The 25,771-nt window shown below is 40.7% G+C and overlaps 1 protein-coding gene across 8 annotated transcripts in view; it reads right to left on the bottom strand.

Annotated features, from left to right (window-relative positions):
• The window catches only part of RBM47 (RNA binding motif protein 47), a 106,356-nt gene that overhangs the window by 64,489 nt on the left and 16,096 nt on the right, over positions 1-25,771 (bottom strand). The window contains exon 1 of one of the 8 annotated variants that reach the window (XM_039541614.1): positions 1,291-1,374. The exons of 5 other annotated variants lie outside the window; for them this stretch is intronic. The gene's annotated coding sequence lies outside the window, so the exon portion shown is untranslated. Of the gene's footprint in view, positions 1-1,290; positions 1,375-25,771 lie in introns of those variants that run through there. 2 more of the 8 variants (XM_039541615.1, XM_039541617.1) reach the window with 2 other exon arrangements.

Raw genomic sequence — 25,771 nt, 5'->3', positions numbered from 1 at the left:
AGACCTTGTTTTCCAGTAATTGTCTCACGATTTTGCAGGAGCTGTGACCACTGCACTCTGTACTAGGTTCTTAGAGGCCCCATGCAGCATGATACATCAACATCACATTTGGTTTAAGCAACTTTTAATATACTTCAAGGGCTGTTAAACTTTAATAGCATCCAGCAGCAATGGCTATCTACTAAATCTAGCTACTCTCTAGCATGTGAGTACAGTAAGCAACACACAGATTTATAGAGTGTTCCCTCACATCAGAGAGGTATTAAAGCAAAACTGCATAGGATGTTGCACTGAGCTTGCCTTAATAGGAGGAAAGCTGGAGCAACAGATGCTGTAGCATTTTTCCCTCTAAAGAAATAACAGATTTTCCCTTTCTAGTGATATATTTTCCCTATTTTACCTCCCCTTTTTGGATTCAGAACATGTTGTAGATAATCATAGAATTTTACCTATCACACATTTAATATTTATTACACATCAAGCTATTATTGAAAACTTACCTCTTGTGATTACCTGAGAACAAACTGGGAAATCATGGGGATGGGGTGGTTCGGTCATTATTAAGGTTATATCTCAAAGCATGTTAGAATTATCAAATTATACCATTACAGAAGGAGGACATATTACCATTTGGTTGAATCAGCTTATATCATGTGATATATTTTTTCTATCTAGAATATTCATAGAGCAGTTCTTTGAAACTACTCAGCTTCACTTCTGTCTTTTCTATATGTGAATTATATTAGAAAAAAATTATAAATCTGATTTCTGATTTGTCTATGTCTTCGAACGTGGACAGCACAGGAAAAAAAAATCCTGAAAAAGTTTGTCATGTTGCCTCTTTTAGCAAAACTAGATTCAACATTTAGCATGTCTTCTAACAGAGTGAGTCACTAACCACATCCCTGTTTCAATCACTGGATTACACATTTTATTTTAGAAGCCTTGACTCTTGTTCTAACCCTTTGGTTACAGGACAAACTGAGTCCAGCTGGTTTTAATTCATTAGAAAACCTCAACCATATGAAGATCACTACTTATATAATTCATATGAATTTTACTTCTGCAGTTAAAAAAAAAACCCAAAGCAAATAGACATTGATCAATCGAGTCCTTAGATCACAGTTTGTAACTGAATTATATTTGACAGAAACAAACTATAAAGAGAAATGCTAGTTACTGTTTTGATTTTCGAGTTCTGCCATGTAAACCGTTAGCAACCTTTAAAGTCAAACACCATTGCTCTTCTTGAATTTCTAACTCAAGAAAAATCAAAGTATGAAACAGTACCTGGCAAGTACCTGGTGTGCTCTTGTGCTCTCTCACTCTCTCTCCCCTCCCACAGGCAGCTTGGCAATGGAATGCCCTTCAAATCCATGGCTGACTGCTTTTGGTAAATGTTTTACGAGACACTAAGCAACCTTCTGTCCCACCCTCCATGCAAACACCATTGCGAGAACACGGTATCATGGTCACAAAGGCACATACATGCAGTACAGGGCAGTGCAAATGCAGCAAAGAAACCCTGTTTTGACTCCCTCTTCTCCCAAAATAAAAAATCCCTAATATGAAAGAGGGATATGAGAGAAGGGTGCCGGGAAAAAAAACCACATTAGCAGGACTATTAATAAATATTTTTCAAGGAGTAAATCATGATAACCTTTTCCTCTATTGTTCTAATCTGCAAGCAAGCCTGGGCGTGTCTAACAGGAAAACTGACGAACAGGTTAATAAAATAGAGTATATCGTTTCTAAATAACTCTTCAGCACAGAGGAACAGTCTTCCCAATGACAGTTACAACTTTAAAAAAAAAAAAAAACAACCCATGACCAGCCCTACTCTGACTCTGAAATCACACAATAAAATTATGTGAACAGAACCAAATCACAAGCAAAATGAATGTAAAAGGAACTTCTCAACAAGGTGCTTTCCTAATAAGTAACCTGCCCACTTTTCAACTTCCCTGAACTTACCCAAAGTTAAAATTCTACTAGTCCCAAACCAGAGTTTTTGCATTCCATTCAAGTTAACAATTAAAAATGGAGGACAGCAGAAACCAGCTGGCATTAAAACAGTGAACACTGACTTGACAGTGAACACCACTGGTCCCAAAAGAGGAGAGGTCAGTGAACTAACTTGAAAATGACAGCGAGCGTTTAAACAAATGACTGAATCATACACAACAGCGCAATAGAATAGAAGAACCCTCACTAACTCCTGATACACAGACACATGCACACGAACCAACAAAAAAAACTTTCTTTCCCCATCAGTATTTTGAGACAGTATATTGTCTGCTGTGTTCTATCTTGTTTTGGGTAAGTTTGATTTATTTTGTCTAATTTGATTTCTTTAAGGTTCCTAAATTGTACTGATATATATAATCAATCACTTGATACATACATCCAAGCTGTCTGTAACAATCTGTTTGGTGGCTTGTTTTTCATAATATATACATGACAGTGATGAGTATTTCAGTGTTCTGGATTTTATGTAGAGTGTGGATTTTGCACTATGTAAGTCAGATCCTCAGCTGGTGTGAATCGGAGAAGGTCCATTAGCTTCAGTGGACCTATGCTAATTTAGATCAGCTAAGGATCTGGTTAGGTTGATAGGTTAATTCTAATGAAAAATTAATCCCAACTCTACTTTTGATTTTTCTCTGGCTTCTAGGCCCTCCTACAGATACCTTAATTCAATCCACTGGCATTTGGAAAGTTCTGCCAATGGATCAGTAGGAGCATGACTAATGTACAGAACAGTATCTGAGACACATGATCGCATATGAATTAAGCATTCCAATCAGCAACCAGACTTTGAGTAGACTCATCCTGATGTGTCACAGAAAGGGAGAATAGTTTCCTGGTCCATCTTCTGTAGTCAGTTGTAAATTAGAGGGGCAAATGGACAACCTAGGAAGCTTTCTATATTCGTATATGAAGAATGAGCCATGCTGGTTGCACTGAGTTGTGCAAGTGGTAGCAATATCACCAGCAGCAATGAAAAGGCTCACTGAGCGTGTTGCAGATGGTAAAGCACAGGCAACATCTTAGTTCTCAATACATCAAAGGGGTTTCCTGACACATAGAGTACAGATAATTTTTCATCATGATACTATTCTTATGCTAATATAAAGGCAAATTGCTATTTTTTTGGATAATCCAGTCCCAGTTCACGGTGGAGTAATGAGAAAAGGGCAATGGGCAGGTGAACAGTTCACATACCTGGGCTGATGCTGAAGTTTGCACGTGCAACTGCCTCCAACCCCAGAAAACACATGTAAAGACTGGAGGTCAGTGACATTTATTAGGCAGCCCCTGAAGACAAGGAGAAGGACTGAGAGGCCAGCTGGGAGGAGAGAGGATTGGTCAGTTGCTCGCTAGAGCTGGGTAAAATTTTTCAACCAACTTTTTTTTGGAGAAAAATGCAGATTTGGCATCAGTGAAACAATTTAACAAATTTATGTCAATTTTGCCAAATTGTTTTCATCAAAAAACAAACAATAAATTTTGAAAAAATAGAAACATTTAATTATTTTTATTCAAAATGACTTTTCATTTGGAAATGTCCTTTAATTTTATTTTAAACATTAAAAAAAATGCTCGAAATCAAAGCACAAGATGTTTGGTTTGACCTAAAATGATTTTTTTGACTTCTCGATTTGCCAGAAACGGTGAAATTTTTCATTTATTAGTTGACCTAAAATGATTTTTTTTTAAATGACCAGTGAACTGAAAAGTCACTTGCCCAGCCCTACTGCTGGCACTCCTGTGCACCACAAAGATAGAATATGGGGTGACCTGGGAATAGATGAGAGTTGGGGCTCCTGTTTGCCTTTTGTGGTCACAGAACTTAAGTCTGCATGTGAACGAACCTACAGGGTCTGGTTCACTGCCAATCCCTCCAAGCAAACTGAGCTTGGTTTGTAACTGAACCCTGCACTATTTGCACAGCCCTGCCCATATGTAAATGAGCCTAGATAGTTCTCAGAAACAGTCAGCATGGTAGCAGTTGCTAGGGACAATGTAGAAATTATATTTTATTAGTTTCACTCACTCCTGATGTTCCCAAAAGACTTCCCATTACATAACCTGTCCTTTGCCTGGAAGTTGGAAAAAGAGGGAGGATTCTGATGAGCTTCTCTCAGCATTTTGTAATTAAGATTGTCATTCCAGCAGCCCATGTCCATACAGGATGGGAGTCAGGTATTAATGTGGTCCTTGACATCTGCAGACAATTCATATTTAATTCAGTTCATATCAACTGGTGACTGTGGTGATGCCATGGGATACTCTACAAAAATGTGCAGTGCTTAGTGTGCGGGCCCTGTTAAATCCCAATCATCATCTTGGATTCCCTCCAAGGCACCTCACAACTGCTTTAAAACATTTGCTTTCCTTTCTGTCAGGAAGTGTGGTCTTTTGACTAAAGCATAGGATGGGGAGTCAGGAGTCCTGGGGTCTATTGCCAGCTCTGCAACAGGCTTCCTGTGTAACTTTGGACAAGTCACGTTAACCTCTCTGTGTCTCAGTTTTGCCATCTGTAACTCATACAGGTGTTGTGAATTTTAATTCATTATAGATAAAGAGCATTGGGAACCTCATAAGGGAGGAGCTATGTATATGCAAATTCTTCTTCTTCAACAGAAAAGCTTATTTGATCACGGGCAATGGCCAAAGTAGTCTTAGCCACGTGGAGTCTGTACAGGACTTGTGGCAAGTTCGATAGGACACACAAGTTTGCCAGAGTTTTAAAGTCACAAGTCTACATTTTTCCTTTTAAAATGTGCTACAGACTCTGGAGTCTGTGGCCTATTAGTAGAGCTGGGCAGGAAACAGTTTTTAAGATGTCTTCCCACCTCCTCTTCCCAATTCCACATGGGGATGAATCATAGAACTGGAAGGGCCCTTGAGAGGTCACCCAGTCCAGTCCCCTGCACTCATGGCAGGACTAAGTATTATCTAGACCATTCCTGACGAGTGTTTGTCTAACCTGCTCTTAAAAATCTCCAATTACGTAGATTCCACAAACTCCCTAGGCAATTTATTCCAGTGTTTAACTACCCTGACAGTTAGCAAGTTTTTCCTAATGTCCAACCTAAACTGCCATTGCTGCATTTTAAGCCCATTGCTTCTTGTCCTCTCCTTAGAGGTTAAAGAGAATAATTTTTCTCATTCCTCCTTGTAACAACCTTTTATGTACTTGCAAACTGTTTTCATGTCCCCCCCTTAGTCTTCTTTTCTCCAGACTAAACAAAACTCAATTTTTTCAATCTTTCCTCCCAGCTTGGTATTGTCCATAAACTTTATAAGTGTACTCTCTATGCCATTATCTAAATCATTGATGAAGATATTGAACAGAACCCCACCCAGAACTGATCCCTGCGGGACCCCACTCGTTATGCCCTTTCAGCTTGACTGTGAACAATTGATAAGTACTCTCTGGGAACAGTTTTCCAACCAGTTATGCACCCACCTTTTAGTAGCTCCATCTAGGTGGTATTTCCCTAGTTTGTTTATGAGGGTCATGTGAGAGTGTCAAAAGCCTTACTAAAGTCAAGATGTATCACATCTGCCACTTCCCCCATAACCACAACAACCTTGTTACCCTGTCAAAAAAAACTATTAGGTTGGTTTGACATGATTTATTTTTGACAAATCTATGCTGCTACTTATCACCTTATTATCTTCTAGGTGTCTTCAAATCCATTGCTTAAAATTATTTGCTCCATTATCTTTCTGGGTACTGAAGTTAAACTGACTGGTCTGTAATTCCCTGAGTTGTTCTTATTCCCCTTTTTATAGATTGCACTATAGTTGACCCTTTCCAGTCCTCTGGAATCTGACCCGTCTCCCATGACTTTTCGAACATAATCACTAATGGCTCAGATATATCCTCAGTCAGCGCCTTAAGTATTCTAGGATGCATTTCATCAGGCCCTGCTGACTTGAAGACATCTAAATGTCTAAGTAATTTATAACTTGTTCCTTGAAATTATGAGGGAGAGTCACCCCAGACTAGCTAACAGCCAAGTGCAGGATTAACCACTAGGCTATTGGCTATTCTGGGGTGTGTTTCTCAGTATCTCCTGTTGAATATTTAATTATTTATACAAAATGAAACAGCTCCATTGGGCCAGAGAGAAAGAAACTGATTTTATAACCCAATGGTTAGGGCATTCACCTAGGATGTGAGAGATGCATGGACTTTATCTTCTGTTTTGACCAGAAATTCCATCCTGGACCTGAGATCCAGTCCCAAGACAAGTTTTGTCAAAACTGATGATGTTTCTGTGAATAGTTTCAGTTTTTGATGAATCAGCATTACCCAACCCCTCCCTCCCCATGTTTTTTTTTATTTCTGACCAGTTCTACTTATTAACGTCAATTAAATCTAAATTTTCTACTCCTTTAGACCATCTCAGTATCTCTTATGTAATGACACCCCTGGCTGGGTCAGAATCAGGGATTGCTCTTGAGGTAAAAGCATGAGACTCTGCTGCTTGAGCTAAAGGACCAGGTTGACCTTAGTTTGTGTGCTACTGTAGACCAGGCCAGTATTCAGCAGCTGTTATAGAAAGAATGGCCAAAACCTCATGTTCCCCAGTGGGTTATACACACTCTCTGTAATAATGTTAAGCCTGACAAGTGGCCAAATTTTTGTTCAGTCATCACGATTGGTAGAGGTCTGGGTGACACACTGCATTTTATAGTCATATCACTATAATGCCACACAACACAAACCACTTTTTCACACTTGATATGGGGAGATATAGTGTGAACTTATTGTTAATTAACAAGTTAAGTTGATACACAAGTGATAAAGTATCTCTCCTATTTGTGTGGAGCTACAGCTTTGTGAAACTCAGTGTTTTTCATTCATATGGGTTTGTGCAAATTTTTTCTCTAATTTCCAAGGAATTAACTCCAAACCTCACAGCAAAACTCAACCAAAACCACTGAGTTTCATCTGCTTTTGGAATGAAGTAGTAAGAATACTTATCACTTAAACATTTCAAAGCATAGTACAAACTAAACTTATGAGGTAAGTTACCCTGCAAAGCACTGTCAGAAGATAAATATTAATAATTCATTTTGAAGATGAGGAAAACATTGAGGTAAAGTGATTTGACATGGCAAGACAGTGCCAGAGATGGACTTTGTTTCTCACAGTTTTGGCACAAATCTATAAACAGGGTCACATTCTCTCCAAACTATTTGTAAGGATTGATAAACCTGGACTGAGTTTCATTTCTCCTCTCTTTCTGTTTCCAAACAGAAGTTTTTCACAGCTCTGCAACATTCAGCGTGACCCAAACACTTCTCAGGCAGTTCAGCCCATCTCTGCATCATCTGTTCCAAAGTTCCCCATATCATGGTTACACAGATAACCAAGGGCAAGTTTTTGATTAACATATCAGTGACAGAAGAAACTGTGACCCACAGAAACTTGGCATTTCACTCCTCTCAGAGTCCAACCTTTGTCACAGAGCATAGATTTCAAGGTCAATTATAACACTTGAATATTTGCTTATTGGAAATGGAAGAGATGTTTTGTCATACAGCATTCTAGCTGTAAAGTCAAATGTCAACTTAGGACAGAAAATTTATATCCTCAGATTGGTTTGGAGGCAAGAGAAAGGTGTACATTTCAGAAATGGAAAAAGCACCTAAAAATCCAAAATGCGTTTGGAAGAAGCATTATCAGTTAAACGTCAGTTACTCAGGAAATATTAATAGCCTCAACAACAACAAAATTAACGTGTTGCAGATAAAATACCTGATTGGGTGCATTTCTATTTGCCATGAGTTTCTGCACTAGTTAGTAAATGATAAATAGTTCTCACTTCATTCGGGGTATGTTTGTGTTTCATCCTTCATGGCAATATTCAGATCAATAAACAATGCACCAAGTGCAGATAAATCCAGCATGGCAGCCAGGAGCAAGTCCCTATGGCTGCTGTAGAAGCTTTAAAAGTTTGATATTCATAATAAAGAGCTTACTGTATTAGAACAGCAAGCACTGCAGAGATAATGTGCTCAGACCCATCCCCCCTCCAAGGAGAAAAGAGTGTTTTGAACTTCTCTGTAGTGGCCCCTCCAATAAATATCAGGGCAGAGTTGACAAACGCCAAAGGTAACTTCATGCCACCCTCTTGAGCAGAAGGACTGGCAGCCCTTGGAAGCTGTAAGGGAACCGGTGTAAAGGAGAAAGGATAATGGGCATCTATCCTTGAGGCTCCATGTGGGACCCTAAGCATCTCTACCACAGGGGGAAATAATAACAAAAACAAGCATCAAGAGCATTCATTGGCAACTTGCTCCTTAGCAATGATCTGAAGATGGCGCTCACCGGGGTAACATGTATTCTGCTTGTTACTTTAAGATAGTACTTTGTGCTTATTGAGATTTTTATGGGCAAGTCTATACTGCAGTTGGGAGCAAGCCTCCCAGCCCAGGTAGACCAAATTGTGCTAGCAGGGCTCGTGCTAGCACACTAAAAATAGCTGTGTAGATGTTGCCGTCCATCCGACCCCTTAAGCTTGAGACCCCAGGCTGCAATATCTAAGCAATGTCTATGCAGCTATTTTAAGTGTGATCCCCGCCGGCAAAGTCTGTCTACCCAGGCTGGGAGGCTCACTCCCAGCTGCAGTGTAGACATACCCTACCTACGTGGCCACCAAGGAGGTCAGCCACTGCAACTTCTGTGCCTATTCTTTACTTTGGATATAGCTTCAGTGCCTTTCTCAAAGGGTTTAGACAAAGAACTGTAGGTCCAGAGCTAGTGTAAAATGAGTCATCCCCAGAGCAGAGAATGAGTGCTATAAGCAATGTGAGTGCTTTTGGAGAAGGAGATAATAGCATGGCTATTCACATAACTCCTCTATTGGCCGATCCACAGGCTGGCATCATTAGTGTTTTCACCAGGCAGGGTTTCTGTCATCTGCGGCTGGAAGAGCATGCAACTTGGAAAAAAATTGTCCACGATCCATAGAAAAACTGAATGTGATGGGAGGAAATACTTGCTGTTTGCAATTCTGTTTCCAAGAACATTTTCTGTCTTTAAAGAGCTGACTAGCAAAAGATGAGTAAAAGAAGTACAAAATCCTGCAATAATGGCTTAGAGAACATCGCCCACAGGAAGGAATTTTAAAAAAACAGATAAAATATTTGTCTGCTCACTTCTTTACTTGTTGCTTTTTACAAAAAAGTTTAGAAAGCAGATACGCACATTTCATTTAGAAGATCCAAAGATGTCTTGAAATGTCTAGATTTTATCTGCATTTTGTGGGAAAGGGCTACAATGGTGATTCAGCAAGCTCTGACTACAGACAAGTATTTCAAAATACTTCCTTGTAGCCGTTCAGCTTGCTTCTGCATGTGTTGCTTTATTGCACCATACCACATGGGGTCACATTTATAACAGTAATCAACTGGAAAAGTCCAAGCAGGAAGCAAGCTACTTTAAAAAACAAACAAACCACGAACATACCCACACCCCACAAATCTATGCAGAGTTTAAACTAGGCACCTAAGTCCAAAATGTAGATCCTAACCCCCCCACTCAGCTGCTGCCTAACTTTGTAGGCACCTGAATTCCCAACACACCTCTGGACATATGCAAAGCCACCTGAGTCCTGATGTCCTGGCATCTACCTCACACATATGCCCCAGTGGGATCTTCAAACTAAGTGTTCCCTGCAAGGCCTGATCCAGTAGGTATGATCAGAGCATGCCTACTGGATCAGAGCTGGCAGTGTTCCCTTACAGAATTTAACCCACTGCTTAGGCACTCACCCAGGATGTGACCTATATTTAAATCCACTCTGCCTGATATGAAGCAGTAGCTCTCAGGTGAGTGTCCTAACCATTGAGCTATAGGGTAATCTGGAGTAGGTGTCTCTCAGTCTCTTCTGTTGAAACTGTCCCACTTGTATCCTTGCTCTACATCAGGCAGTGCGGGAATTTTGAATCTCCCACATCCTGTGAGTGCTCTTAAAACTGGGCTAAAGGTTATAAGATAACCACCAACTCCTCCTCGTCTGTTTTATGCTGAGATGGGTGTCATACTTTAAAATTCAGTATTTGTGCTCTATCTTGTTTATAAAATTAGTCATAGGACCCAACTAGCTCCCTTTGTCCCGCTCCGTGAGCTAATACTCCAGAACTGCATTGCTCATGAGGTGTAGCTCAAAATCAGGACCTGAGGTTTTTATTGTAAGTACCACATACACTGTCCTGAGCAATGTAGAGTCTCATAACCATATTCCCTCATCAGCAGGTGCAGATGACAGGGAAAATAGCACAAAAATAAGGGATTGATTGATGTATGTGTTCTAAGGCAAAAGGATGTTTGTAAATTGCTTAATATGCATAGATAGCTGTCTGTTGCTTAGAAAAGTAAAAATTTGAAAAAATTACTTTCCCAAAATATCATAGTGGTTTTCATAGTTTTTCTTCTTTAAAAAGTAATACTATGAAGAATGATGTCTTCCATTTAACCTTTTTCAGTTTAGACATTTTCAATTACAACGTAAAATGCGTGTATTATTCCTATGAGTTATATAATTATATGCCAAGGTGCAGAAGGTTTTGATTACAATTTTGATAAATTACTGTAGTTCTCTGAGGGCTGGTCCACACTAAGAAGTGGGGTCGAACTAGGGTACACAAATTCAGCTACGTGAATAGCGTAGCTGAAATAAAACCCAGTTAACTAACTCACACCAGCAGCCGCGGGAAATCGAATCGTAGTCCGCTCGTCTCCGCCGCGCCGCCCGTGGTGTGTGGTGGTGGGAGCTTGAACTATCGCGAGTCGTTCGGAAGTTCGAACTATCGCGAGGATAGATACTCGACGAGAAAAAAAACCGAAAACCGCATCGACCCGGCTCGTACGAGCTCGTAAGTGTCCTGAGACAGTAAACAAACTGTTTATTCTATACAATGATGTATTTGTATTACAATCTGAGTTATATGTATAGGAACACAGGGGAGATATACTAGGTTTTAAAAGTGTTTTGGGGAACATCACTGGGTATAAGGGGCTGTAAAATGTAAGCGCTTCTAAGAAATTATAAAAAGACTTGTTTATAATGCATTAATTCTGCTGTTCCAGGCTGTAGAATACAAACTCTGATTAGGTTGCAGCCATTTGATCATGTTAGCAGTGAACTACAAAAACTCCTTAGCATCCTAAGGGTTAAACATTGACAAATATTTGCTATATAACTTTAATATTCTGTCCTAAACACTTGATTATATATAGCCTCTTTCTCTGGCTCAGTGCACTGGCTGCTGTAAGTGAACTCCAACAAGTGAACATAATTTCTGTTTAAAGAATAAAACAGAAGATCATGTGTATGGAGATTTTACAGGTGAGTGGGATTTTACAGCTGAATCAGTCATGCCAGCAAAATGGTGAACCTTGACCATATTATTTGTAAAATATTTGGATGAAATCCTTTCTGTTCTCATGTGTTTTACCAGATAGTCACTGGTGTTTGTTAAAGGTGCACCATTACACTGTGGTGGAGCGGGGGAGGGGCGCGGAGCTGCAGAGCTGACCACAAACACTATGGATCCTTTATTCTGTGTCCCTAGTGACACCCTCTCTCCCCACTCCAGAGGCATAATGCTCCTTCCAGAACCTTTCTCAGAGGGAACCCCAGTATGGAGTGAGGCTTCAAAAAGGAAATACGGCCTCAGGAGAGGACAGTGTTGTGGCAGCCAAGTGTGGGCCAAATACAAGCTGGAAACTGAGCAGCAGCAGGAATGGTAGAGATCACAGAGGATTAGGATGGAGTGTAGCGGTCCTGAGAGATGGCTGGGAAGAGGTTAATAGAAAACTTGGTTAGAGCATTTTCACTGAAGTGAAGCGAGTAAAATCTGATCTGGAGGAGATCCAGGATAAAGCTGGAAGAGAGGGAGTTGAGGCAGTGGTTGTAAACTGCCCCTTGGATGAGGTTTGTTGATGAAGGGGAAAAGGCAAGTGGGGTGATATTTGTGGGGCAATCAGGTGGAGGGTCCGCATACTGAGGATAGGAGAAATCCAAGCATGTTTTTATTGCGAGATAAAGGAGCCAGAGGAGAGGACTCAGATGGTGAGAGCAAGTGAGATGCTGCAGGAGGAAATGTGGAACAGATGGAGGTGTTTTGGAGGAGAACAGGTGAAAAACCTTGATGTCTGTGATGGAGGAGGAGGGAAAAGCAAAGGGCAGGAAGGAAATTAAAGTGAAAAAAGGGAGAGAGGAGGGAAATCAGGGCTGATCTTATTGATATTCTGTTTGAAGAAGTCAGCAAGATCCTAGGCAGAGAGGAAGGAGGATGCAGGGGAGGGGAGGATTTAGGAGAGACTCAAAAGTTGTAAATACTGTAAGTGATATGGGGGGTGGCTGGTATTGGGAGCCAGTGAGGTTAGAAAAATAGTGCTGTTTGCTAAGAAATATGCAGAACTGAAGAAGGAATGAACTAATTTGTAGTAGGGAAAATCTGCATGGTCATGGGATTTCACCAGAGGCATTCAGCAGCATTTAATTGGCTGTTGGAAGTGACCCAGGCTCAAGGGCTGGCAGAATGGACTTTGCCCTGGGAAAGACCGGGAAGGGAGCTGAGGACATAGTGGAGTGGAGGGATCTGACAGTTGTCACCAGAGTAGGAGAGAGCAGGGAGAAGACTGAGAGGTAGGGAAGTCATAGACAGAGATGTATTGGAGGTCACAGAATGGCTGGGAGGAGAGGTGATGTCAGGCAGCTGGGCAATGCTGAAGGAGATGAGTTGATCATGAGAGTGGAAACTCGGATATTCAGAGATCAGAGAAGGGGCAGTGTTTAGTGAAGACTAGGTCATTCTTCCATGAGTGGGATAAACGATTCAGCGTTGAAGATCAAATGCAGAAATGAGGGTAAGGAGCTGGAAAGCTAGTGAGTGAGGTGGGACATCAAATGAAGTTGATTTCACTGAGAATGAAGGTTGGGGATTGTGAGGCGAGGAAGAGGCAAGCTGGGTGTTCTAGTCAGAGTGGAAGGTGGCTGAGGAGGAGTCTGGTTGAGGATGGTTGATGGTAGCTTTGAGGAGTGGGAAAAGAGAGCAAAGTCAGATGAGAGGTGTTTGAAGGAAGACAATATGTAGGGTGGAAGTGGCAAGTGAGAGGAGCAGGAGAGGGAAAGCCTGACAATCCTGTGGGGACACTCTGAAGTGAGGGGTTGGCGGGGAGGAGCATTGAGAGAGTGAGCTGCTGCAGAGGCAGTGTTGAGAGTTGAGGGGCAGGATCCAGGATTCTGCTAGTGCCGGAGATGGAGAGAATGGGAGATGAAGGGGCTTTAGATAGTAGTGATTTTTCTGAAAACACTGTATCTTTTTCACTGTTCTTGATTAAAGTAGCACTAGGTGGATTTTCTTACTTATTAAGAATCTTCATATAAAAGAAGCCAAGGAGAATCAATAATACCCTCTTACATCAGCTGTATCACATGTGCATATCAACTATGTTGCAAAACTTGTTCCTCTTCTATGCAAGAACTAAAACTAGATATCACTTACTCTTACGCACACATAGCCAGTAATACTTTATGGTTGTAGTGGTCTATTCTATCGTATGAGAGCTCAAGGGATGAACAACACAGTGTTCTGTACCAGAAAACTGCTGCATTTATCCAATATATAAATTTCCCACAGTAATTTTGTGGTATTGCTATCTTCTGGATACCCCATTACAGCTCAAGTTGTCTTACTAGCTATTTTTCCATGCAAAGAGAGAGGTTAAAAAAAAAATAATCACGGGGATACATACTACGGCAAGGCACTTTGAAATGAATTTTGAAACATCTAACAGCGAACTGCAACAACCACACTGAATTTCCTTTCATTATGGCTCTCCCAAGGATCATGCTGTTGTTAGTGGAAATGTATTGATTAAAACTTCAATTTATAGGGTACATCTTGTTGTCAGACACATTTCTAGAATCTAGAATATTTTCCTTCTCTGATTATCTGAAGGAAGAAATTTTAATGTTTTGGTGTATGCAAAATAAAATGGTCTTTAGATACTTGACATGTGGACCCAGTTCTGCCTCATGTAAACCAATACATCTTCCTTTGAAATTGATAAGTGCTGTGTATGCATACCTGAGAGCAGATTTGGGCTTCTATTTGTAAGTAGAGATGCGCCAGGTAGTTGGTGTTTGGATCTCAGTTGCGATTAGGTTTATGTTAGTGTTCAGGTTTGAGGCTTGGATTTGTTTTACATAAGCAACACTGAAATCTCATGAGCTGTTCTCACTAACTTTTGGCACTAAAGGGCAGAAATCTCAGGAGAGTAGCATGTTTCTGCAAGACTTCTGCCACTTTAGGGCAAAATCTTATGAGAAATAGCTGTTTGTGTTAAACTTGGGCAGCATCTGAACAAGAACCAAAGCTCTAGGGGTCACTTTGAATCTTAAGAGCTGAATGATCTAAGTCCCTAAAATGGATGGATGGATCAGGTAATTTGGGGATCTAAATGCTCCCATTTGTTCCAGTGAAGAAGAGAAAACTTTAAGGGGCACTGAATTTTGTCTCCGTTATGCATATATACCTGCTTTATTATTGGAGGATTACTCAGAAGTGACAGACTACTAAAATTTTTGGGGGCGGGGAAAGTGGAGGGGAGACCACTGAAGCAAGTTTTGAAATAAAGCACATTAAAAAATTGTATGGGCATTGCAAATAGCTATTGGAGGAGGGGAGAAGTAGATCAAATTTGCGGGTTTACCAACCCTGGAGGGTCATTTTAATATTGGTTTGTCAAAGATGTTAAAGCAGAAAGTTCAGATTACAGGACAGCTGTTTGAGTCATCCAATCCTAAATAAAAAATCAAGTTCTGAACCCAAACAAAATGTTATCATACTAGTAACATCAACATATGTGATAATGAGTTTGCAAAGTGGAAAACAACATGCTTTGTAATTACTTCTACTTGCGTTTATCTTTTGAAACCTACTGTATAAATCTAAATATAAAGCTTATTGGTGTTTTGAAATAACCTTAAAGTATTGTGAAGTGATGGTTAGTATTTGACATCATATCTATGCACTGTTGTATTATTTATATTGATGAGTTACATTTACACAGTGTCTTTCATCTAGAAGGATCCCAACACACTTGATAAACTGCAACATTCATACATTAATTACTTCACCCACTCTTGAAATGCAGCCATCTCTGGAGAGGAACACCGTGCTATACATTTAAGGTTGGAAATGAATAATACCATATCCCATTGAAATCACAGTGGGTTTTTGGGTAAGCAGAATGTATCTACTGAATTAGACACAAGTGTTTACACCAATTTCCAGATGAAAAGTACTGGTGGCATAGTGATTGCTTTGGTGCCTGAAGAGCTGAGCATCCTGATAAGTTTTAAAAGGTAATTTTCCTTCTTATAAGGCCACACTACTCTTTATAAAAGAGTACACCATTTCCCCAAGGTAAAGTCTGAATAAATTTTGACAGATAATCAAAAAGAAAATGACACAATAAAAAAAGTAATTCACTGTAATTACTGCTAAGTCCTTGGAAGTGATAATTGGCTGCCTCTTTCCTTTAGTAAAGCAATAAAAAGCAAAATACAACATAGCTCTTTGGCTCCACAAACCAGAATATCTTTATACATAAAAAACAGAGCACATCTCATCTCTGTCATTTTTGGGCAAATGTAGAATTTAGGATAAGTGTTCCACTACCAGCATAAAAAGATTTCTCTGAAAAAAAATTTCTGGACATTTAAATAAAAAAGGTGCATTCTAAAAAATAATTCCAGATGGAGTAAATTAGATTTTTTTCTGACTACCTAAAATTTTCCTTGCACTTTAAATTAGACGCAGTATTTTTTATCACTTCCTAGTCCTGAACTGATTAATAATATTTGTGTACGCTGACATTCTACTCCAGAGATCTAAGCATAGGTACTTAAATACAAGCAATAGATACCCAAGATGGCTCTATGTCAGTACAGAATGAAATTATTCCTAAATATCTAATGATTTCTGGTTTCAGTGGGACTACTCATATGAGTAAGGGTTTGCATGATTTGTAAATTTAGTTAAAGCACTTTGAAAAGGTCACTTTCTTTCTTAAAAGGCTTGCCACTCCCCCCGCCGCAAAAAAAAAAAAACAACCCACCACAAAATTTTTCTAGATCAGTTATATATTTGTCATGGTAGGTTATTTCTGTGCTTGGTGGCATATTTAAGAGATCCAAAACCAGCTCCAGGTCCCAATAAGGATGTGACAACAATAAAACAAATACATTTATCAGAGCCCTCTGATCCACTTAAGGAAATTTATCCGCCCCTATTTTTACTATGCCTCTCTCCAAAGTCCTTCATATAGGCTGTTTCTCTCCACCAGAGAAGGGCTAATTTGTCTGTTACTGGAGTCAGTAAACACCATTCCATGCAGTGACCTAAAGGAGCGCTAAAGAGTGATGCAAGACTTCTCCCTTCCTTCCCTCAGGGGCATAGTGTCCTGCCTGTTTTTGCAGCATTGCTTCCTGCTGTCCTGGAAGCATGATATCCAAACTCAGATCTCCACATGTCAACTCACTGGGGTATTACTAAACTGCCAGGCTGGCCCCAGCAACAGTAGTTTTGTGTTATGCTGTCTCACACACTAATTTAAGCAGATTGTTAACACACGCAACCCTAGAAATACTTAATAATTTGTATTTTTCATACTCAAAGTACATCACAAACAATTTGCACAACAGCCCTGTGAGTTGGAGTGGTGTTATGGGGAAACAATATGCAAAGAGAGTAAGTGACTTAGACCATAAATGGGGATCCACCTGCTAGAACTGGGATTAGAACTCAGGAATTTCTGTTTACCAGTCCTGCTTGCTTGTATTTACCACTGTGTGTAAGTGCAGGGAAAACACTGGCTAACGTTGAGTTGTTAAGAGAAGAATACTAATTCAAGATTCATAAGTCCAATACAACAAAAGAAGCAGGGATGAATATACTGTTATCAAGTTTGTGTGTGGTTTTTCATAGTGCCGCTACAGTGCTGGGTCTCGTATGTTTCCATTTTTAAACTCCTATTTTCCCTGGTTTTTGTTTCAACTAAAAATATAAGTTTTCTCTAGCTAGCTATCTGGCATATTCAGGGCCTATTTTAGCCCAGGAGAGAATTGAAATTGCAACGTCTCTTCTAGAGCTGTTGCACATAGTTACCATGCAGTGTTCTGCCTGCTAGGTAACATAGTGCTCAATGCACAAGAACGCATCACACCCGTGCTCTGTATTTTACGCAGTTCTATTTTGTATCAATTATTATACTGCATTTATCAGCACAGTAACTAAGTGCCTTCCAGTAGTGCATTAAGTAATGTGACTAGCATCTGTCATGTGTTTGTTCTTTCAGCCTCTCTCCAGGAAAAGGAGCATGTGCAATAGAGTGCCTTGTTTTAGTAGGGTGTTTTAACATACATATTGATGTGTATATTAGAGAAGGTGGGGTCAAAGACATGTGTCTTGCACTTGGAGCAGAAGGTGGTAAGGTTTGATGGTTCTTAGTTCCTTCAGGAGTTAATTCCACATGGACAGGCCCCTGAGAAAGTTCTGACTCCTGCATATACCCTGGTGGTAGAAAGTTTTATTGTGCCAGAGGAGCATAGTTATTGACTATCGTCTCCATTCTGGAGCTTTAGCCTTTTAGATTCGATGGGGCCCAGGCCATGGAGGGCCTTGAAGATAAGGACTGAGACCATGAACTTGATTTATAATTCTGTGGGAAGCCAGTGTTTAGAGTAGAGGACAGGTTTGATGTGCTCGTCGTAGCCTGTGTTGCTGAGAAGATGCGCTGCACAGTTCTGTGCTGGCTGAAGTTTCCTAAGTGCTGAAGGCCTCATGCCCAGGTATATTGCATTGCTGTAGTCTAGCTGAGAGGAGAGGTGACAAAGATAGGGATAACTGAGGCCCGGTCATCGTCCACCAAGATGGGATGGAGTCTTCTAGTGAATCGGAGATGACAGAAAGTGTAACTTGTGGATGATTCCCCATCCAATTCCAAATTTACCCAAAGTTCTGGTATTACTCATTAAAGCCCTCAAAGACTTGGGCTTAGCTATGTCAGAGGTCACCACTCGCTCTGTAATTGGCTGCAATCATGGAGATACTGTGTCTGAAAGAGTCTAGGGTGAAACTCTCAGGAACTGGGGACTGGACATTCCCACTGGTAGGCACTCATCTGTGGAACTCCCTACTACCAGAAATAAGCATGAGCTTTGGACTTCCCACAGTTAGGGCACAAAATAAGAACTCCTTCATACAAGCCTTCCGTCCATAAAGCCAATGAAATGTGTTGTGCAACATCACTCAGGTAATCTGAACAAGTGAGAATACCACACTCAAAAAGTGTGGAGAATTTGGTCCATTAGAGTTGTTGCTATTTTTTCCTTATGCAATTGGTGCTTAGATACTGAACTGATAGATGCATTAAAAATTAATAGGCATAGATTAGATAGATTCCCTTGCTTATTTGCAGTTGTCAATCTTTGATGCCAAATATAATTTTCTTGTGGGTTTGTATTCTGTATGTGTACTTTTAGATAAAATATGTGCACACTAGTCATTTATTTATGAATACAAACCTTGTAGAATCACATGGTATATTAGTGTGAAATGCCAGGATATGAGTCAGACTATGGACCATTTTGCATAGACTGCAGTGATCTTTTGAAAAAAAATTTTTTTTTTAAATAGCACATTGATTAATGCTTGTTGAAACTTTATTAGTCAAAGTTGTGGGTGTCTTCAGATTTCTGATTATATTCTTCTATCATACAATGGGAAAGGAAAAAAGGAACAAGTTAAGGCTCCTTGCTCACAACTGCTTTAGTGTACCGATCTTTCCCATGTGATATACTGTGCCTCTGAGTTGTCAATTAGGAGGTTTTTTATGCATCCCTTACTTACATTGAGGGGGAAGAATGAGGGAGAGACAGTTTTAAGATTCCAGGACTGTACCAAAAAATGGGCACTGGTTAAGCTGGAACACTATCGGGGCGGTTCTAGACATTTCGCCGCCCCAAGCACGGCGTCATGCCACGGGGGGCGCTCTGCCGGTGGAGCCGTGGGACCAGTGGACCCTCTGCAGGCACGCCCTGTGGGAGGTCCACCGAAGCCGCGGGACCAGTGGACCCTCCACAGGCATGCCGCCGAAGGTACCCTGCCTGCTGCTTTCCCGGCGACCAGCAGAGCGCCCCCCGCGGCATGCCGCCCCAAGCATGCGCTTGGTGTGCTGGGGCCTGGAGCCGCCCCTGAACACTATCCATCCCCAAATTTTGATGCTGCTGGCCCTCAAACTCAGCATGTTTCCAAGATTCTGTACTCTGAGGTTGCAACCAATTCTGATGGTATTTATGTCTAACCAACAGCTGCAGAATGCCTCTGCAACTATCCTAGACTGACCTATTCCCTGGGGTGGAATAATTTTCCACCCTCCTCTATTGCTATTCCTGTATTATTATTCATACCTGATATGCAGACACAGGAGACTTGTGCTCAGTAAGCCCTCAGAGTCTGCCGAGGTTTTTACTAACAGATTGTAATTCATCCATAGAAGAAATGTAAAGTACTGTCATCTCTTCTTAGTGGATTTCTGAAATGGAGCTGTCAGCTATATAAATAGAAGGGAACCATGCAGCACTTGCTTTCCCAGCACAATTGGTCATCAGGTAGCATAGGAGACCTCTGACTGAGGAGAGCCACACAAACTGCACTGACCAGTAGATAGCTCACCTGCCAGAGCACAACATGCCTAATCATGTCAGGGGCTGAACGCACATAGAACATCCCGGCTGTAGCCTGATTTGTTCCATATAGAGGCTATGTGGGCGAATCACCACAGCCCAACAACTGCAGAAACTCCTATGAGCTGTGTGGTCTCAACACGGTGGAAGGAGACTAGGTGTAGTATAAGGAGCTCTGAAGCACAGGATTCATGGATCTGATTATATAAACTTCTCCTGGAACTCTTGTGCACGGAACTCCTTTTTCTTCTTTTGTGTTGCAGTATTCCTCAGAGGCACCAGTCAGGGATCAGTACTACACACTGTACATGTCTATAATAAAAGGATGGTTCTCTGCCTCATAGAGATTACAATCGAAGTAAGTGACTTTGATAAACAACTGAATCCTGCACTATAATATCTGCTTCCAGTTAACTGATGATAGTGTCCAGTTATTTATTTCATACTGAAGTAGCATCAGGGGTACCTGAATGAATGAGGCGAGACAACAGTATCAACAAATCCAACAAGCTTCAATGCAGCCAGAGCCCTCACACAGCAGTGACTGCCTCCCTCGGAGCTGGCAACAAGTGATGCAACCCTGACTTTGTTTCAGTTTTCATTCTCTCAAACCATACCCCCCTCTAGCCCAGCTATCAGGGGAATGGAAGTTCATAATAATGTATTCTAAGATATTATAAACATCAGTGTTAGCAGACTATGTATGTTTAATCCTTTGAGGGAAATGAGCCCTAAGGAGATGAAAGGACAGAGAGAAAGAGGCATCAGGTACACTTCAGTAGAAAGAGAAGTCTCCACAGAAGGCGTCACCAAAGTCAGGGCTGTTGTACCACCTGCGATGAAACAGTAAACTGGAGATGAAGGTTGGGATTTTCTATGTTGACCTAACTGCTCCCAATGAAACCAATAAAACTCCCATTGACTTCGTCCGAAGTAAAGTTAGGCCATTGCCAATTGCTCTTGAAAATTCCACCCATAAGTGACAGAGTTTAGCCTAGGAAGGACACCAAGAATAATATGCATGCATCCGACGAAGTGGGTATTCACCCATGAAAGCTCATGCTCCGATACGTCTGTTAGTCTATAAGGTGCCACAGGACATTCTGCTGCTTTTATAAGAATAATACAAATCCTAGGGAAGGTGAGTGAAAGGCTGCATTTCCATACAAGGAATCCTCCTTTCTAGAGATGGGAGAACCTAAAACTTATATCCTTTTTGAAATTTTCATGTCTAGAATCCAAAACTTTGGAATATTTTATTCCAGTTGGGAAGGGATGGGGGGATTTAGGTTATTTTTATCTCTTTGAAAGAGTGGTGAAAACAGTTCTAAAATATTTCACAGAACATGTATTCCTCTTTCATAAAGTTCTAGATTTTATGAAGAATCCTAAATGTCTCCAAACCTGATTCCTTGCTAAGAAGTATTAGGGGCAGTATACAAGACAAATGCCCTGCAGTCTAAAGAAAAAACTAGACATGCTTAGAGGCATACAAGAGAGTTTATTAAGCAAAGTTCATAGAAGTCACTGGGATGCATCAAATCATTGCCTGATAATTCTCTTGAGCCTAGATCGGCCAGATTCTCAGATGCAGGCCTGGATTAACTAATGTGTACTCAGTACACTTGCACAGGGCCACCTGACCACACACATAAAAATCCCATAACCCTGGGCCAGGCAGCGGACAGGGTGAGGTGTCACAGGAGCAGGGCCCCACCTGCACTCTGTGGTGAGAACCAATGGGTCTTGTAGACCACCCTACCATTGCTGGTTTTAAACTCCTGAGTTGCCACCTCTCATTATTTTATTGCCAGTCTTACAATATTTGGTGTTTTTCTTAAAGCCCCATCTCTTGGAATCATGTGGTTACATGAGAATCTTAACTAACTTTTTTTAAATAAATGCTTCTAGCACTTCTGGTTGTAGAGGAAAAGTTGAAATTGTGAACCCCAATGGCTCAAAAACTAGAAGGCAAATAAAAAGAACTCTAAATTTACTTTTAAAAAATCTCCTGATCTTTTAAGCTAACCCCATGATTTTTGGGGGTCTGACTCATGGCTTTTGAATGTTGGGGGTTGGCAATATTGAAACCATTCCTGGTGTTGGGTTTTGCATCCCCAAGTGGAAAGTTCTATTCAGTCAGCAGAGTACTACAAGACTTCTGCTATTCCATTTTTTCTTAGCTTTCCTGAAACACTGAATGTTTCATAAAATTAGGTCATTACAAGCTGTGCTGATGAACCATTTCGTTTTATGTTCAGGTTAATTTCTCATCATAATAAAGTGAGCAAGACAGACACAATTTTAATCTCACTAGTTCTATACCAGTGAAATTCCACTGGCTCCAGTGGAGTTATTTCTGATTTACACAAGTGTGAGGTCATCATAAGGTCATCTATATATCTTCACCAGCATGATTTGTAGAGGCCGTATTGATGGTCCAACATAAGCATCCCAACACAAGGTTATGGGTATTACACACACTTTTGGGAAATCTTTGTAGAATTAGCACCACATATAATTCAGATTAAGATGCATACTTGTGAAGCAGCAGTGGCTTCTGTCCTTTTGTATGGTTCTGAAACCTGGGCCACCACAGAGACACACATGCGGCTGCTGGACGTTTTCTATGTGACATATTGAAGTAATATAGTGGTTTTATCATGTTACGAATGAGGATGTCAGGCATCGGACCAACCAGCCTCCAATGTGTTCTCCATTGACTCAACACTGGTTCAGGTGGCTTGGCTTTCTGCTCTGCATGCAGGAGTCTGTACCAGCTAGGGTGACCAGACAGCAAATGTGAAAAATCGAGACAGGGGCAGGGGGTGATAGGAGCCAAAAAGATCCCAAAATCAGGATTGTCCCTATAAAATCGGGACATCTGGTCACCCTAGTACCAGCCCACCAGCTTTATGCGGTAGATCCAACAGAAGCTGGACGGAAAGACTTTGCTGATGGCCTCACACACACTGGAGGGATGGTGTGGCTTCTGACCATGCCTGTCTCAGCCTTAATATAGAGCACTATACTGGCAGGAGACCAGGGTCTCTGGAAACGGGTGATCCAAAGTGTGCACTCTATTCTCTATAAGCAGGAGAATGAATGAATGAAGACAAGTCTCAGTGCTACATACGGGGGCATGGATCAATGTTTATGTTGCAATCCCCGTCAGTACCTGGCCCAAGCCAGGGAAGCTAATGATCCAACCAGCGGACCAAATTCGGTGATGAATCCTGGTCACGTGCCACCTGAGGCAGTTTGTGCATATGCTAAGAAGAAGCTCTACATATATTTTCTAAAAAGTAGAAATGGCTGAACTTCTGCAAACAAATGGAGAGTATTACTGATTTATTTCTGTTGCATCAACACTGAGATGCTTACCTTCTAGGCAGAGCATTTGCCACCTTTTTGATTCTGTAAAACAGTGCTAACTGGTGGATTTTGTAAGGTAAAGCCAGACTATCAATCTATGAAGGCCATCTAACAGTCATCAGATTGTAACAGCTAATGTGGGCTGGCTTTGAACTGGCAGCCTGAAGGTGAAGGGTTCTCTACCCTAAAAATCTCCAGATCCCTCCTCTAGCTCAGCTTCAGTTTGTTTTTTATCCTCAAAACCTTCTTCTCGTTCTTATTTTTCTTTGCTTTCCTTCCCTCTTGTTTCTCTTTCTCCATTCCTTAACATACTTATTTTCTATGTCCCCTACCACTTTCCTTTCCTCACTATACTTCTGTCCCTGTCATCATTTTCAGATATCTTGCCTTCCTCATCCTGTGATGAATCCCCGTAGTCCTTCCCTTCTTTCTCCCATCAGTTTTTTAAAAAGCTTTCCATCTTTCTTCTTTCCCTTCCAGTTTCTTTACCTGCTTGTTTTAAAGATTCCTCCTTTTCTTGTCATGTTCTTTTTCTTTCTCACCTTCTTCCTTATTAGAGCATTTACTTCCCTTCACTTCTAAAATAATTTTTTTTAAAATCCTACAGGTGATAGATTTGGAAAAATCTTTTTTTTTATCTTGCCCCTGAGTCCTATGATAATATTTCCTCCTAAAATATCAATTTCTGCAGATGATGATCTTTTAGCATTATCCTGGTCAAATTATTTTCTATACACTGAGTGTTCCTACCTCTCCTTGACGTGGTTGAATTTATTAGTACTTTTCTGCTTACAATTGATTGCTGTACTATATAGCAAATTTAGACTAAAGACCAGTTGCAGTTATGCTATAGTGTACTGACGGATATTAAATGTGGATTTATAAAGGAATATGGTCCATATTTTACTGTATGGATTGATCATGTACAGTTCACTGCAACTATTTATTATTGAAATCTGAAGTGTATTGGTTAGGTCTGATTGCTTGCGTAAGTTACATGGTATTATTTCAGTGCGCTGATTGGATGAGCATAACTATTAAATCAGGAGGAGGGTTTAATGAAGCCACTTGGGCTTTACATCTCTCAAGGTGAAATTCATCCCTGTGCAGAGGGCCAGCACAAAGCTTATTCCCCATTTAAGTAGTGCGTACATTTTGTGTTGGCCTTCTGCACAGGGAAGGGTTTTAACCACAGCAAGAAGACTAGGGGGAATTTAGAAAATATTAAATGTCCTTTTGGGGCTGTACTATGTAAAGCATCATTGGTATAAAAATTAGATTACTGTAGGGATTCATAGATTCCAAGTCCAGAAGGGACCATTGTGATCATATAGTCTGACCTCCTGCATAACACAAACTGTAGAATATCCCCAAAACGATTCCTAGAGAATATGTTTTAGGAAAACCTCCAATCTTGATGTTAAACTTGCCAGTGCTGTTTGGGTTTAGAATATAAATGTAACTTTATTTGGTCACATTCACACAAAGTAGCTGAGTGCGTGTGCATGATCTAATTGTGAAGGTGAAGGTTTAGATCTTTCTTTGGCTCATTTGACTGCCTTTCTCTCTGGACCCTCACAAAGAATTCTAGGGAACCTGGATCAAGCAGTGTCTCATCCCACACAGAACATAGTGCTTCTGGTGCAATTATTTAAGTGTGAAGGCCTAACATTTGCTCTCCAGGGGAGCTAGAGTAAGCAGAACGATGTTGCATGAATATTCACAGAAGGCAAACGGAAGAAGGGCAGTCACTTGAATGAAACAAATTTCTTTTTTAAATTTGAGTGAACATTTCTCCACCAAACGTGTTTGTCTTGATCCAAGTCTAGTCCATGCATCATCTACTCAATGGATGTCGAATTACCTCTATTGTGTCTTTAAGGCTTTGCTCTCTGGTCTGAGATTGCTTTTGGTATCAGTCCTACTATCATGCATCTTCCCTGTCACTATTTGTTCAACCTAGTCTTCCCTGTGATACCTATTACATTGACTTTGTATTCACTGATTTAATAGATAACCTCATAATGAAATTCCCATAATTGTTCTCTTCTTGCTTCTTTATAGTGGCAAGTTTCTAGTCCATTTTTCTTCGTGAGTTACAATGTCAGAACCATGTGCCATTGAAAGAATTATTTAGATGCATTATTTAGCTTTACAGTTATGCTCCCTATCATAATTTCTCTTTCTCCTGTCAAGTTATTCTGCCTGATTTTCATTTTACTCCTGTTCACTTTCAACTCAACTAGGAAAGCCAGCCAGAAAGTGGAGTTCTTCTAATTTGTCAGATTACATTTTTAATGGCAATTCCAGTCAAGAAGAAATGGGTGGTACTAAGTCATATCCTTACACAAAAACAGGCAGAGTCACTCCTGTAGACACAGGGGTTTCCAATTGCTCATTGTCTATGCAGAGGAGGATTCACTCTGGGAAAGGACACAAACTGATACCATTGCCACCCTCCCTTTGGGATTCTGCCTGAGGAAGGGGCAGTTTTAAATTCTGGCCAGGGCTCCCTAAAATCCCTGCTAATAGAGACTGTCTGAGAAATGCATCACCTGGCCCTGCCAATGTGTGGGGTGCACTAGCTTGGTTCTGATGCCATGGCAGAG

This window comes from Mauremys reevesii, linkage group 5 (assembly GCF_016161935.1).
Source record: "Mauremys reevesii isolate NIE-2019 linkage group 5, ASM1616193v1, whole genome shotgun sequence".
NCBI lineage: Eukaryota > Metazoa > Chordata > Testudines > Geoemydidae > Mauremys > Mauremys reevesii.
The sequence above is the reverse complement of the archived record's forward strand: the minus strand, read 5'-3'. Positions and strand labels throughout refer to the sequence as shown.